Source organism: Nannospalax galili, unplaced genomic scaffold, assembly GCF_000622305.1.
Source record: "Nannospalax galili isolate Female #2095 unplaced genomic scaffold, S.galili_v1.0 scaffold1381, whole genome shotgun sequence".
Lineage (NCBI taxonomy): Eukaryota > Metazoa > Chordata > Mammalia > Rodentia > Spalacidae > Nannospalax > Nannospalax galili.
Window position 1 is genome coordinate 158,217 of NW_008344069.1, and position 13,940 is coordinate 172,156.

The 13,940-nt window shown below is 40.7% G+C and overlaps 1 pseudogene; it reads right to left on the reverse strand.

The window, feature by feature from the left end:
* Window positions 1–1,467: 1,467 nt before the first annotated feature.
* Window positions 1,468–13,940, reverse strand: part of LOC103739870 — a 27,356-nt pseudogene continuing 14,883 nt past the window's right edge.

A 13,940-nucleotide genomic window follows, 5' to 3' on the forward strand; every position in this document is an offset into this window, starting at 1 on the left:
CAATCAGAGGACACTCTTTAGGGGATTTAGTGTGGGCACTTTTGTCCACAAATACCAGCAGATATCTCTACCCTGCATTTGAGGGCTTAATTTCAGTGAACTCTATTTCCCATTTTTCTCTGGGACTTAATCTTCTAAGGCAGATGGCTAGTACATTTTTTGTTCATTGTTTAGGGTTGTCTTGGATGCAGGAGAATCATCAAGATGCTGCCTGGGAGGCCAAGTGTCAAATCGTGAATTTACCATCTAGGAGAAAGTAATTTAGTCAGTTTGGTGGCAAACAGGTGGGTTGTTTTGTGAAGTTGATTCACAAGGAGGTATCCAAGGACAGTAGAGATAATGATCCTGGAGTCATGTAGAGTCCACCAGCTGGTGGAATCCTTTTGGGATCCCTGAGAACAAAAACTTTCCTCCTCATTTTGAGTGCAGTGTGGCCGAGGAGGACATGCAGTAGGAGGAAAAGCAGCAGGCAGGATGATGAGTGGCTCCAGAGGGAGTGTCTTGCAGCTGGATCTGCCAGGTGATTTCCCTCTGCCTAAGGACTGTCAATCTTCTGCCTATACAGTACATGTCTGCTACTTTCTTGAGGAGCCAGATGGCCTTGAGGAAGGCCAAGATCTCTTCTTTATTCTTTTCTTAATTGAGCTTTTGTAATTTCATACAACAATTCTTAATCAAATTTAGACCTGCTTCCCCATCTATGCCTCCCATATTCCCCCACTAGACCTCATGTGTTCTGCCATACATGCTAAGTCCTATTCATTCAGGCATTTATACCCGAATGTCCTTCAGTGCAAATGCATCCACTGGAGTCTGTTCAGCCCATCTAGTGATCATATGTAAGTCATAATCTCCCTCACCCAACAACAATGAGTCTCAAATAGTTCTCAGTCTAGTGTCAACCCACCACCTATTTCTCTCCTCCCCTTTGGGCCCTTGTTTATTTGAGTTGACATGGGACCTGTGTTCCTGAAGGAAAGGATATAGATCTTAGAGAAAACCTTATGTCTTTCATGTCTCACAACAAATGAAACTTCTTATCATATGCTAAATATCAATCCTCATATTAAAGTCAAGCATACCATACAACCATCATCAAAGAAGCATCTTTTTGCAACAGATGGAGACTACAACAGAACTGCACAACTGCTCAGACACAGGGAACATACGTCTGGGAGAAGTCCAGTTCTAGGTAACACGTCGGCAGTTGAACCTGTACAACTAAGGCTCATGGAACATAGTGGAATAATGGGTGGAAAGAAAATTAATGCATCCTTCCAACACATCCTTATACAACAGAGTGTGATACACACAGCAGTTTCTTGATGGTCTTTCCCTGAGCAGTTGAGTTCTCTTCCTTATAAATCATGGCATATGTGTGAACAGCAACAGAGTACATATACTGTCAGTAGAAATGTTACCTAATTATCCCTTCCCCAGATCAAAGCCTGAGTAAGGACAACCAGTTCAGGTTTCTGTGCAGAAGTTCCCTGGGGCAAAGCTTGGGCCCAAATGATGTCGTGTTGAATAGTCACTACAGCTCCAGGTTTTCAGGTTCCCCTCAGTCAAAAAATTGCTTCTGACTCTGAACAAGTCAACATCTGCCTTATTCAGGGGTGTGTCCTGGAGGTCTGGACAACTGGCCTTGGAGGTACTAAGCAAATTCTCGAAGTAATGCAGGGATACCTCTCGGTCATTGTTAGGCATCAGTGTTGCTGGGTTGAGGCTTTGGATAGCTGAAAAGGTAAGATGAGGCAGATCAAGGAATAGACTCTCATACTGAGTGATAAGGGAATTTGACATCCCTTGACCATTCAGTGCCCAAAGGAGAGTTTCTACAGCATGGGGCTATAAGGGTTAAGGCCTGGCCCAAGGTGAGCTTGTTATCCTCTTTTACCAGCATGGTGGTATCTGCTATGACACATAGGCAGGATAGACATCTTGAAGTCACAGGATCTAGGTGTTTGGATAAGTACCCCTACAGTCCTTTACTAGGGTTCCAAAGTTCAAGTAAGCACTCCTTTGGCAATTCCCCTGGCCTTGTGGATGAAAAATTGAAAAGGTTTTCAGATATCAGGCAAATCCAGGCTGGGGCTTGGGTTAGGGCTTCAGTAAGGTCTTGGAGTGCTCATTCCTCTGACTCTGTTCATTTAAAAGCCTGGCACCGAGTCCTAGAAGAACAGAGGGTCCTTGCTCTTTCAGGAAAACCCAGGATACAGAATGAGCATTATCCCCACTGCAGTCTACTTTTTAGTCTGGGGCATAAGGATCTGAAGAATGCTTTCCATTTAGGCCTCAGTAAGGGTCTTCTTCCCCTGAGGCAGTCTGTATGCCAGGTAAGAGACTTGGTTTGACAGAGTTGAGCTTTCTTTGCAGACTTGGTTCCCCAGATTCTGAAATAACTGGAGCAGGTCTCAAGTATCTCTCAGGCAAATAGCTGAGTCAGTGGTGGCTACTGAGAGACTCCATATGCTGTAGTAGGTTCGGGTCAGGATGAGAAGCTTGGAAGCTCACCAAGTCCTTTTGAAATGTATCCTCAAATAAAGTTCGGGAGTTTTTGAAACCCTGAGGTGACTAGGTCCAGGCCAAGGGACTGGTCTTTCTGGAAACTGGATCATACCATTTGAAGGGAAAGATAGGCTGACTAACAGGTGACAAAAAGGATGGAGAATAATGCATTCTTCAAATCTAAGACAGTGTCATTTGATGTCTTCACAGGAGGAGGCCGAGCAGTGTAAAGATTTGGGATGGTGGGGTGAATAGTCTCAGTCTGTTTATTGACCTCTCAAAGATCTTGGACTGGGTGGTAATCTGAAGTCCCCAGTAGGCAACAAAGGGTTGTTTCCCAAAGACTGATATGGAGTGAGGGTATTTTCTTCCAACAACTGTTTAATATGTGGAGGAATTGCCATCCTTGTCTTTTAACTGATAGGATATTGTCCATCCTGGATCTGCATGACCATGACCAGAAGACTTACCACAGCTAGTGGATGATGGGTCACCAAAGCAGTAGGATTTGTTTCTTCCCATGCCTAGGGAAACCACAACTGTAGGCTTCTAAGGAGATTCCCAGTGTCTGGTCTATCAGAAATGAGAAGATATTCTTCAGACCAGGGAATGGTTAAGCAAAGTCTGTATGTGGGTGAGGAAGTGATATGTTTCTGAGGTGAGAAAGTGATAGTAGCACCTAGTATGTGGGAAAAGTCATGGCCCAAAAGAGGAGAGGAGCAGTTTGGGACCATCAAAAAGGAGTGAGTCACTTGTTTGTTTCCCAAGATAACTGTGTGTTCAAGCATGAGGTTTTAGTGTCTGACCACCCCACTTGCCACCTAGGTAAGGATTTTCCTTGAGAGAGTGACACAATGAGGTTTTTTAAATGGAAAAATCTGAGCCTGTGTTCACTGGGAATTTTATGGGATGGCATCCTACCAATGCTGTCCCTATATATACAGTGTGGGGCCTTGACCTTTCAGTGTGCCTCATCCCCAGGCCTCCCAGCTCCAGGAAGGGCCAGTGCCTTCTTGGGGCATTTGGGGCAACCATTTTTCCAATGTCCCCTCTCTTTGCTATAAGAGCATTGGGCTTTTTCTAGCAGCCCCTCGTCTACCCCTGTGCTCCCAGGTATTTCTTTCAGGGGTTTCCTTTTCTTTCCAGCCAGTCCAACCCATGGTCCAGACTAGACTAATTGGAAGGTTCTGAAACCATGATTTTGGATTGTCAGCGGGTGGCTCAGTTGGTTTCAGTAGTTAAATTTTGCTTTCTGCAACCCGGTTGTTAAACATCTTCTGGACCACTTCTAAGAGCTGAGAAGTGTTCATGCTCACAAAGCCCTCAAGTTTTAGAAGCTTTTTCTGGCTGTCAGACGTGGATTGAATAAGAAAAGCCAGATTTAAAGCTCAGGCATTCCTGGAGCCAGAGGGTTGAAAGGGGTGTGTGTATGAATGGCTTCCATTAATGGTCAAGGTATGTCTAGGGATAGTCCTCAGATCCCTGCAGAACATGCATAGTTGCATAGTTTTGGATAAACTGGTGATTTGGGGGTAGTCTCCCACCCCAATCCTTGCCAAAATAGCCCAGTAAAAACTGTCCAGTGCTGTTGGGAGCTATACTCAGAGCTGCCAGAGGAAGGAAGCTTGACCCTGGGAGAACAGCCAACAGGATATGGCAAAGCCTGTTCTAGCTGACCCTGTGTGAACCTGTACAAGTCAGTCCCTGGTCATCAGTCTAGGTACATGAGTTTTTCTTAGAAGTTCTGCTTGGGTATTGTTGATGCAAGTACATGTGATTAATGAAACTTTTCCTACGTACAGAAGTGTGCATCTTTCTCTTAGAGGTTCTGCTGGAGTGCTGCTGATGCAAATATATATGATTAATGAAACTATGATTATTCAAGCTGCAAGGCTCAAGGGAACTTGCTGTTCTGTGTTTAAGTTCTATAGTAAGATTTCCTTCTTTGAATCTAGGTATAAAATCATTATAATTCTACAATAAACTGCATGCATGATCATCAACCTACAGGTCTTCCTGATACCACCTGTTTCTGTGTCTGTATCTTTTGTTCCTTCATCCCTTTCCAGTGCCATTTAGATTTTAGGAACCCTGAAGCTGGATTTCGGCACTTGGCACCAGAACAGTGACCTACGTACTAGAAAGTGAAAGTTTCAATGATTTTATAATACAAGAGTACAATGCTGTCAGGTAAGGAGTCCATGGAGAGCTGATGGAATAGTCAGGAGTAAAATAAATGGGATGAACAGACTGTAAGGGGCAGGCTCTTTCTTCAAATGCTTCACTCTATGCTTCATGCTCACTCTTGCAATGCTGCAATTTAATGCTAAGAACAATATTTAGCTCATGTACATGTGACCTGTCCTTGACTTCCTGGAGAGGGAATTGTTAACATAGGAATTTTGGACAAAGTAAGAAATTCAAAGATGAATATGGGGCATGGGACCACAAGGTATTCTGACTGATACCTTTGATTTGTGGAATCTCATTTGTGATTGCCTTGCTCCTCAATATGAAGTTGTCTAGCTCAATACATGTCAGTATTTCAAAAACTACTGTACTGACCAAGCCAACTCTTTTGTACAAACTCACCATCTAGAAGCTTAGCCATGGTGTATTTGTAGCTCAAGAATGAATAATTGTTTCCAAGAAACCCTGACCCCTTTCCCTTTTCCCAGAAGTATGCAGCTGCAGCCATCTGCTCTCTAGACACATAGAAAACAAGAATTGTTATGATATTACTAACAACTGATTTTGGCTTCTGTAACTTGCTTATTTTGTTATTGCAGGTCCTGCTGATATTTATTCACTGACCACCCTGTCAACATCCCCTTGTGATTTTTAGCTTTTAAAAGGTCCCCTTCACTTCCCCTCCCCACTGAATTTCTCTAACATGACTTGAAAAGTGCAGGCCAAGCAAGCTTGAATAAAACTTTTTTGTAATTTGAATCTGAATTGAGTCTAGGGGTATTTTCCCAGTAGTCCTGGGCTTCATAATATCACGGCCCCTGAACGTAAAGATATTCAGCCCCCAATTTCCCCAGAAAAGGATGCAAAATTCAATAAAGGAGGACTCTTTTGTATTGCTTTCACTTGCTGTCCATTTATTTGTTATTTATATACATACATTTTTATGCATATAAATGTATTACTTGTATGTAGGCAAGTGTTTCTGTGTTGTACAATGCCTCCAGAGCTCAGAAGAGGGTATCAGATCCATTGGAACTGGAGTTATGGACAGTTACTCATCATGTGGGTTCTGGGAATGGAACTTTGTTCCTCTTCGTGAGCAGACAGCACTCCACCACTCAGACATCTCTCTAGGTCCTCATGGACTTTTTTGAGCTGATTTCACTTAGTGTGTGTTCTGAGCAGGACAATGACTTCTTCATTTTGATGGCACAGTTAAAAATAAGGACCTTTTGCCTTTTGCAGCACTATTACTGAGCCTCAGTGAATAATGAAAAGCATATTCACTTCTTTACATGTAGTAGCCCCTTTAAGGATCTTGCAATGAATTCTACTCTTTAGCCTTTGAAGGAAGCACTGCTAAAGGCTCAGGAGAAGGGGGAGAATATTTCAGAATTTTCTTGTTCGCCTGTCATTCAACAGATGCCCAAGGGCAGCAGCAAAGAGTTTATCAACCTGTTTCTTTTAAAATTGTAAAATGATTAAAAGAGGCCGTAGCTCAGTATGGACCCATGGCACCAGCTTTTAGTATTACTCTGTTAGACTTATTCACTGCTGATGCTTTGCTTCCCTCTGACTGGCATTGAATTGCCCAAGCTTATCTCTTAGAGGAGGCTTTTTGCTAAGGAAAAATGAATAGGTTGAAGAGGAATGGAGCAGGCAGAACACAATTGAGACAACTGGAGTCACTACCGCTGGTGTATTAACTGGAGATGGACCTCATAGTGGAGATAATGACCAATTAAATTGCCTCCCCCATGTTTATCAACAGATTAATGTTATTGCTCTTCAAGCCTGGCAGTGGCTGCCATCTACCAGTCAAAAGACTGAAGAACTCTAAATTTCTTTTGTCTCCCACTTATTTTACTGTTAGCAGAGTTACAGTAGATGGAGAAACACAGACACTATTGGTGAAACAGCTAGCCTATGAAAATGTTAATCAAGTGTGCCATACATCCTTTTAGAAAGAAGGGGACCTTGTCTGATTATACCAGATTATGTGCTGATATTGGCCCTTCCTATATGCAGGGAATGGCTAGAGCTGCTGCTCTAGCATTCAAAGGAATGACTCTACAACAATGTTCAGGGCTGCAACAATCATTTGAAAGAAAAAGATTTGAGGAATGGTAAAGGACAAAACAAATGGATGTTTGTCAATTTGTCTGAGACTGCCCTAATCCCCCTAACAGGCCTGTTACAATTAAAAACACCTTACTTATGCCCAAGATGCAGAAGAGGCAACCATTGGACTAATGAATGTAGATTAAAGTTTAGTACCTTTAGATAACTTCTGCTGGGGCACTTCCCAGGAGGCCAGCTGTGACAACCAAAAAAACAATAGCGACCATGACCAAGGGAGCTTCCAATTTCTCAACTCCAGAAAGGGTCTCAGTAAACAGCATGGTATTCTTGAAAATCTTTAAGTCCTCTCCTGATCACAGAAAGAACTGGATTTTTCTATGGGCCAATGATCATTTTTTCTCCCAAAAGTGCAGATGCCATTTTATCTGTTAGTTCTGAACAAGTCTGGGGGGATCAGTTGGCCTTACCTGAGAAGTTAGCTGCTTCTCATGAGTTAGTTGAAGAACAATTACAGGCAGGAATTGATTCTTCCACAAGCCCTTGGAATACCCATACTTTGGTATAATAAAGACAAAAAAAAAAAAACAGGAAAATGGGGATTGCGACAGGATCTTAGTGCTGTTAATCAACAGAACTAATGGCTTCTTTACAACTTGGCCTACCTACTCCAACTGCTATTACTTGTAACTCATATCTTATCATTTTAGACCTTAAGGATGCATCCTTTACTCTTCCACTACATCCACAGGACCCTCCATGTTTTGCATTTAGTATTCCTTCTTTAAAATTTTCAGTCGCATTTCCAATGGAAAATCCTGCCCCAAGGAATGGCTAATAGTCCTACTTTATGCCAAAGATATGTTTCTGCTATTCTTGCCCCCCTGACCCTTATGCAACACTTTCTTTATGGAAGGCCTATACAGTATATGGATGATCTTTTGCTTGTTTCTGAATCCTTATCTACCTTATCTCACAATTATTTATGTTTTCAGGATCTCCTAAAAAAAGCTGGCATCATCATAGTTCCAGAAAAGATTCAACAAAGCACTCTTTAGGACACACTGTAAGAAATCATACTGTTCATCCAGAGTGGCTACAATTATGAAAGGATGTCTTGCTCATGCTTAATGACTTTCAAGAATATATCACTTGGTTAAGGCCTTCACTAAAACTAACCACTTATTAACTTCAGCATCTCAAGTTTTGTGAGAGAATACTGATACAACTTCTCCCTGAAAACTAACTTCTGAAGCTCCCCACGTCCTGTCATTAGTGAAGAAGCTATTAATAAAGCACAAGTCCCTCGATTTGACCTCCATATACCCATTTCTCTCATACTCCTTCCTACTAACAAGTACCCCACAGGTGTTTTATGGCAGGATCGAGGACCTCTGGAATGGATTTTCCTTCTCCACAGGCAAAATGGTTATCACCCCATATTTAGAATTAATTTGCCAAGTAATAACTCCAGGTAGGGTCCGATGCTTACAGATTTGGGGACATGACCCTGCTGATATTATTCACCCTTACTCTTATTAAAATCTTTTTCAGCTCTGAGAACACTCTATTCCTTGGAAGACTGTGGTGGCAGGATTTACAGGCCATTTGTTCTACTAGATATCCTGCTAACAAACTCTTACAATTTTCCCACTAACATGCTTATACTATACTAGGTGTGGATGTTTCTATGCCCTTGTCAGGGCACCTAATGTGTTCATTGTACATGGTTCTAGTTCAGTCATAAAGGTATAGCTGTCATAAAAGTTGTAAAAAAGTTGGTTTTTCTTCACTTGGCCAAATATGCTCAACCGGTTGAGCTTTATGCAGCCTACAAGGCCTTGCTCCTTAACCCTGAAGCTTGTAATAACAATGCTGAGAGTCATCATGTAGTTCATGTTTTAGATATCGCCCTGGAGCCTTGATAAAATGGACCGAGCATGAAGAACTCTATCATTTATTTGTAACTATACAGCAAACGCTCTACCAACAGTCTCATCCATTGTTCATTGAGCATATCGCTCATAGTGGCCATCCCTTACCTTTTCTCTGGGGGCAATGACTTGGTGGACCACCTAACCAATCCTCTTGATGCACCTACTTATACAACAAGTCATTGACTCACATGCTATTCATCATCGGTGTGCTAGGGCACTCGACACCAAGTTCATATTACCGATGAACAAGCCCATCAAATAGTTCACTCTTATGGTAAATATCAACAGCTTCTCCCTGTCCCATTCAAGAAGTCAACCCTTGGGGCAAGGAGAATTTTGGTAAATGGTTGTCACCCATATTCTCAATTTTGGATGACTAAAATATGTTCATGTTATTATTGACACAGACTCTGAAATTTTAATTGCTACAGCTAGGACTGAAGAGCCAAGTAAACATAGTATTCAACATTGTCACCATGCTTTCGCCATACTAGTTGTGCCTCAAAATTTAAAGCATATAATGCACCTACTTACCTCAATAACATTTGAAATATTTTGCACCATTTTTAAGATTTGTCATGAAACAGAAATTCCATATAATCCCCAAGACAGGACATTGTTAAAAGCACCCATGTAATGTTAAAAGATCAAACTGAAAAATAAAAAAGGAAGAACATGGTGTGTATGATCTAAACAGCCCACACAATTTATTAAGTCATTCTGTCTTTATTTAATTCTTTTAATGACTGATGCACATGGCCTCTCTGCTGCTGAAAGGCATTGAGGGTGGGGGGATGTTGGACTGTCCCTTGTGGATGGACTTCCTGGAAGGATTCCTTGATAGGAAAATGGCATCCCTCTGCTCTTGTGTTGTTATGGGCCAGGGTTATTCTTGTGTCTTTCCACAGGATGCTAGTGACCTCCTATGACTGCCTGAATGTTTTGTCCAACAATGCAACAACCCAAAGTGGCATTCTTTTCTATATAAACATTACAAAGTACATTAAACTTCATTTAAATGACTATCTTCTTAGAGCAAGAAGTGCCTAAGTCCAAAGGTGGCAAGTGAAGCCTACATGGAAAATGATGTGACTTAGGACTTGAACACCAACTAACAAGTTGAACCATTTATAAAAACAAGTAAAAGAAATTAAGTGCCAAAGAAAGATAGGGCTCATGTAATAACTTGTTATCCTCAAGAAGTTGGGCAGTTCTCAGTCTGAAACAAAGGCAACTCAAAGCAGGAAGAACTCTAGGAGTCACGGAAAATATGCATCTCTTCATTGCAGAAATAGTGAGTTTCTTCTGGTGGTATAAAGATACAGCCGTACACATTAAAACAAGGTGTTGTTTCTCAGTGGTATTTAACCTTATTCAGGTTAAAGAGAAAATATAGTCGTTAAATCAAGGGCCAAAGAGTTAAAACAGGTAACTATAGAAAGTTCCCTGTGAGATACAGCTACATAAAAATTAAACATTCTTTGTAACTATAAGGATAACAACTGTATAATCAAATTCGATATGTATGGTTTGTTTCCTTTAGGACTGTAAATTAACAAAAGAAAGTTGCTTTTATATTTGAGTCTCACAATGCAAACTTATTCAAAGTTTTTCATACAGAATGATTATCAATCTTTAATTATAGTTTCAAAATTTCATCTTAAGAGTCATACTAAAAAGGTTATCCTGGGAGAACTGTTTGTGAACCTGGATATTGGGTCTTAATTTGTCTGCTATATCACCTTCAAATTTCCACAATAACTGATAGGTCATGAAAGCATACCTGTTCTATGGTTCAAAATTAAAATTGTAGCACTTTAACATTCCACAGTGTTTCAGAGTTTCATATATTGTTACAAGAGTTATTAGGGTCAAAAAATGGGTATTGCAGCCTTAACAAGCTAAGCTTTGTCAGCAGCTTTCAATAGGAAAGTTAAAGAAACAAGTAATAGAAACAGAATAATGAAAAAATTTACTTGATGTCATGACATTAGAAAGAGGAATAAATAAGTCTTATAAACACTTGCCAAATCCATCTAAGGTACTCATGGGGTAAGGGAAGGAGAGATAAGTAATGCTTAGCTGGTGGAAAAAACCGGAGAGGAATGTATTAATACAAAAGCCTTCTGAAAAAAATACATGCAATATATATTTATGATTACAAGTATATAGTATAGGCTATATAGCAAGAAACACAGGGCCAGAGAGGAGAAAATTCCCTTCCAATTCCTGTTCACTATAGTCCAAGAGACTTCCAAAATAATGCAGGTTACTACCAAAGCCCTTGATTGCCCCTAGAACTTGAAGTAAGATCCCATTGCTGAAGACAGGGCATACTTCAGATGCAGGACTTAGAGCAATAGAGCTGGAACTGACGTGGAAGCCTCCTCCCTGAAGACTAGCTCTCATAGTATTAGATGCTATGTAAGAGAGACTGTAATCAATGGTCCAATCCCAGTTTAAATTCTAATAACTACAACAAGGACAGGTGTAGCAAGCTATCTCCTTTGGTGCAGTAGTGGCAATTTTAACTTGGGGGTAATGAACAGCTACAACTGAACTTAAAACAAACTCAATGGGGTTGAATTCATGTTTGGTGCTGTAAAAATAGCCAAATACACATGGCTGGAGAGGTCATACATCCTAGAGAAAGCCTTACATCTGTCACATCCCTAGACAAACTCAATTTCTTACTAAATGCTAAGGATATATACTCACAATTACAGACAGGTATACCTCTCATCACTTATCAAAGAAATTTCTTCTTGCAACAGTTGGAGAGTAATACATGGTTCCACAACTAGTCAAAAGCAGGGAAAAAGGTGTCTGTGAGATGCCAAGGCATAAGTGCTCATGGAAGTGGCAACAGGGAGAATATTAATGCATCTCTCTACTGTCACCAGCAAAGGTTCCTCATGCAACAGAAGATAATTAACACAGAAAGCATCAACTAGCCAAAATGTAGAGAATAACAGACCCAAAAGTTCATAACCCTTGATAGGACTCCTATAGTAAAGTTCTGCCGCAGGTACCATTTCAGAAGGGGTAGAAACACTGTCTAGGATTAGTGGATGACCACAAAGGAACAGTTTTCCAGATGGCTGGGAACTTCTGCATATTAACCAATGGTGGCAACATACGTAAGACCCACACAAACTCAAACTAGACAAAATCCAGCATAGAACTTGGGAAATGCACTAGAAGCCCAAATCTTAGCTGAGTGACTATTGGCAGATGGTCACTGCTGGTTGGTGGAAAGTTGATCTTCTTTAAGGGAGTGAGGCTAAATAAGGTGACTAGGCTCCTGTGGATGAACTCACACAGTGACATCTTGGCCACAGATGACTCAATTGACTTTATAGGACAGAATTCATAAATTCTTGTGGGGGAGCTATAGGAGGGTGCAGTTAGGGGAGGGTGACTACAGATATATATCTGAAATGCACAAAAATTTAATAAAAATAAAAATGCATTACTTTGGCCCTCTAAGAAAACTCTTACCTTAGTTATTAGTGGCTAAACACCTCTTTCATTAAAACATGACCCTGAGTTTGAGTGCTGGAATATAGCCTCTAAAACTAAAACTACTCCAGAGGCCACTGCTCACCACTGGAGCTTCTTTAAAGACACTGTGCTTGTTCTTGAAGCTAGTGCATCTAAAAGTGACCCCTGTCAGCTGTGGTGTAAGAGGGGTGTGCTAAGGAAATGAGGAAGCCAGAAATTTTCCCACTATAATAAGAATTTACTCCCAAAATACATTTTTTAAAAGAATTTTGAAGGATAGTTTTATTTCAAGCCAATGAAAATTTCTAGGTTGATTTAGAACAAAAACAAATTGTAGTTCAGTTTTGTTCAGATAAAAAGAGCTTTTAGGTATATAATAAATGAATACAGGCCGGGCACGGTGGCACACACCTGTAGTCCCAGCATTTGGGAGGCAGAGGCAGGTCAATCTTTGTGATTTCAAGGGCAGGGTGGTCTATATAGCAAGTTCCAGGGCAGCTGGGGGCTACAGGGAAACCCTGTTTCAAAAAAAATGAATACAATTTTTTAAAAAACATAATTTACTAAGCACGTATATCCTCTGAACCTTACGTTTATTGGTTAAGGTTCTGTACAGTGTTTAATACAAAAACAAAGCACTTGGCTGCCACAGTCCATCATATCTACCAACAGAAAGTTCATCTCTTAAATCTGGTACTAATGGTTTTTCTAAATGTGTAATGTCCTTAGTTACCTGAAACATGGAGCACTCTATTGGACAGAATTGTCACTATATTTTCATCTTGCCTATGGCAGACACAGGACACAGGTGTGTTCACAGTTCTGACGGAATAGTAACTTGTAAGTTCTGGAGGCATCTTGAGGGATGGACTACAAACGGGTGCAGATCCTGATACAAGAGAACTCAGCTAGTCAGTTCACCATGGTGCATGGAGGAAAGGATGTAAAATGCCTCAGTATGCTCAGTAACTTGGAGAACTTGCTTGGAAATCACACCAGCAGAGACCATATTGGAGGGTGCAGATGGACAGAATTAACTTTGCCAGACTACAAACAGGATAGCTGCAGAATTGGAGGCAACTGTAGAGTTCTAGAAACATGATGCAAAAACCCAAGGGAATCTTGTTAACTTGGGCATTGGCTACATTTTCCTGTTCCCCTTAAGGGTTGGGATATCTTTCAAATATTTCAGATTTTCCTCCCCAGGTTTCTTCTCTCTGTCAGCACTGCATCTTAGGGGATGGTCATTGGTCACAGTTGACTTTCCGCTCAGTGGTGGGTTTTTAATCCTCTACTGGGGTTGTGCTAATTATACATTCTGCTGTTTCTTAATTAAATTCTCTATGAACTTTTGTAACAGAAAGGCTTCAGTTCTAGGCACCATGTGGCAAGTTTTTAAAGTATAAAAATGTCATTTTCCTAGATGTCTGTGTCAAGCTGGCAGTGTACAAAAACACAATATTTGCACCCTGCAGTTTAAACTATCCAGGAACAGTGTAGTAATCCCTGGCTTAGTAAACATGGCATCAAGCTACAGTTCTGACAGTATAGACTTCTAAATACTGATTTGGAAACATATAATGGGGCATTAGAAAAAGGCATGTCTACATTCCATTAAAAATTTCTACATATGGACAGCAGCTCTACATTTACTGAAAAATATTCACTGAATATAAAACTAAAATTGACAAATGAATATGAAACAAAATCATTTCCCGTGGT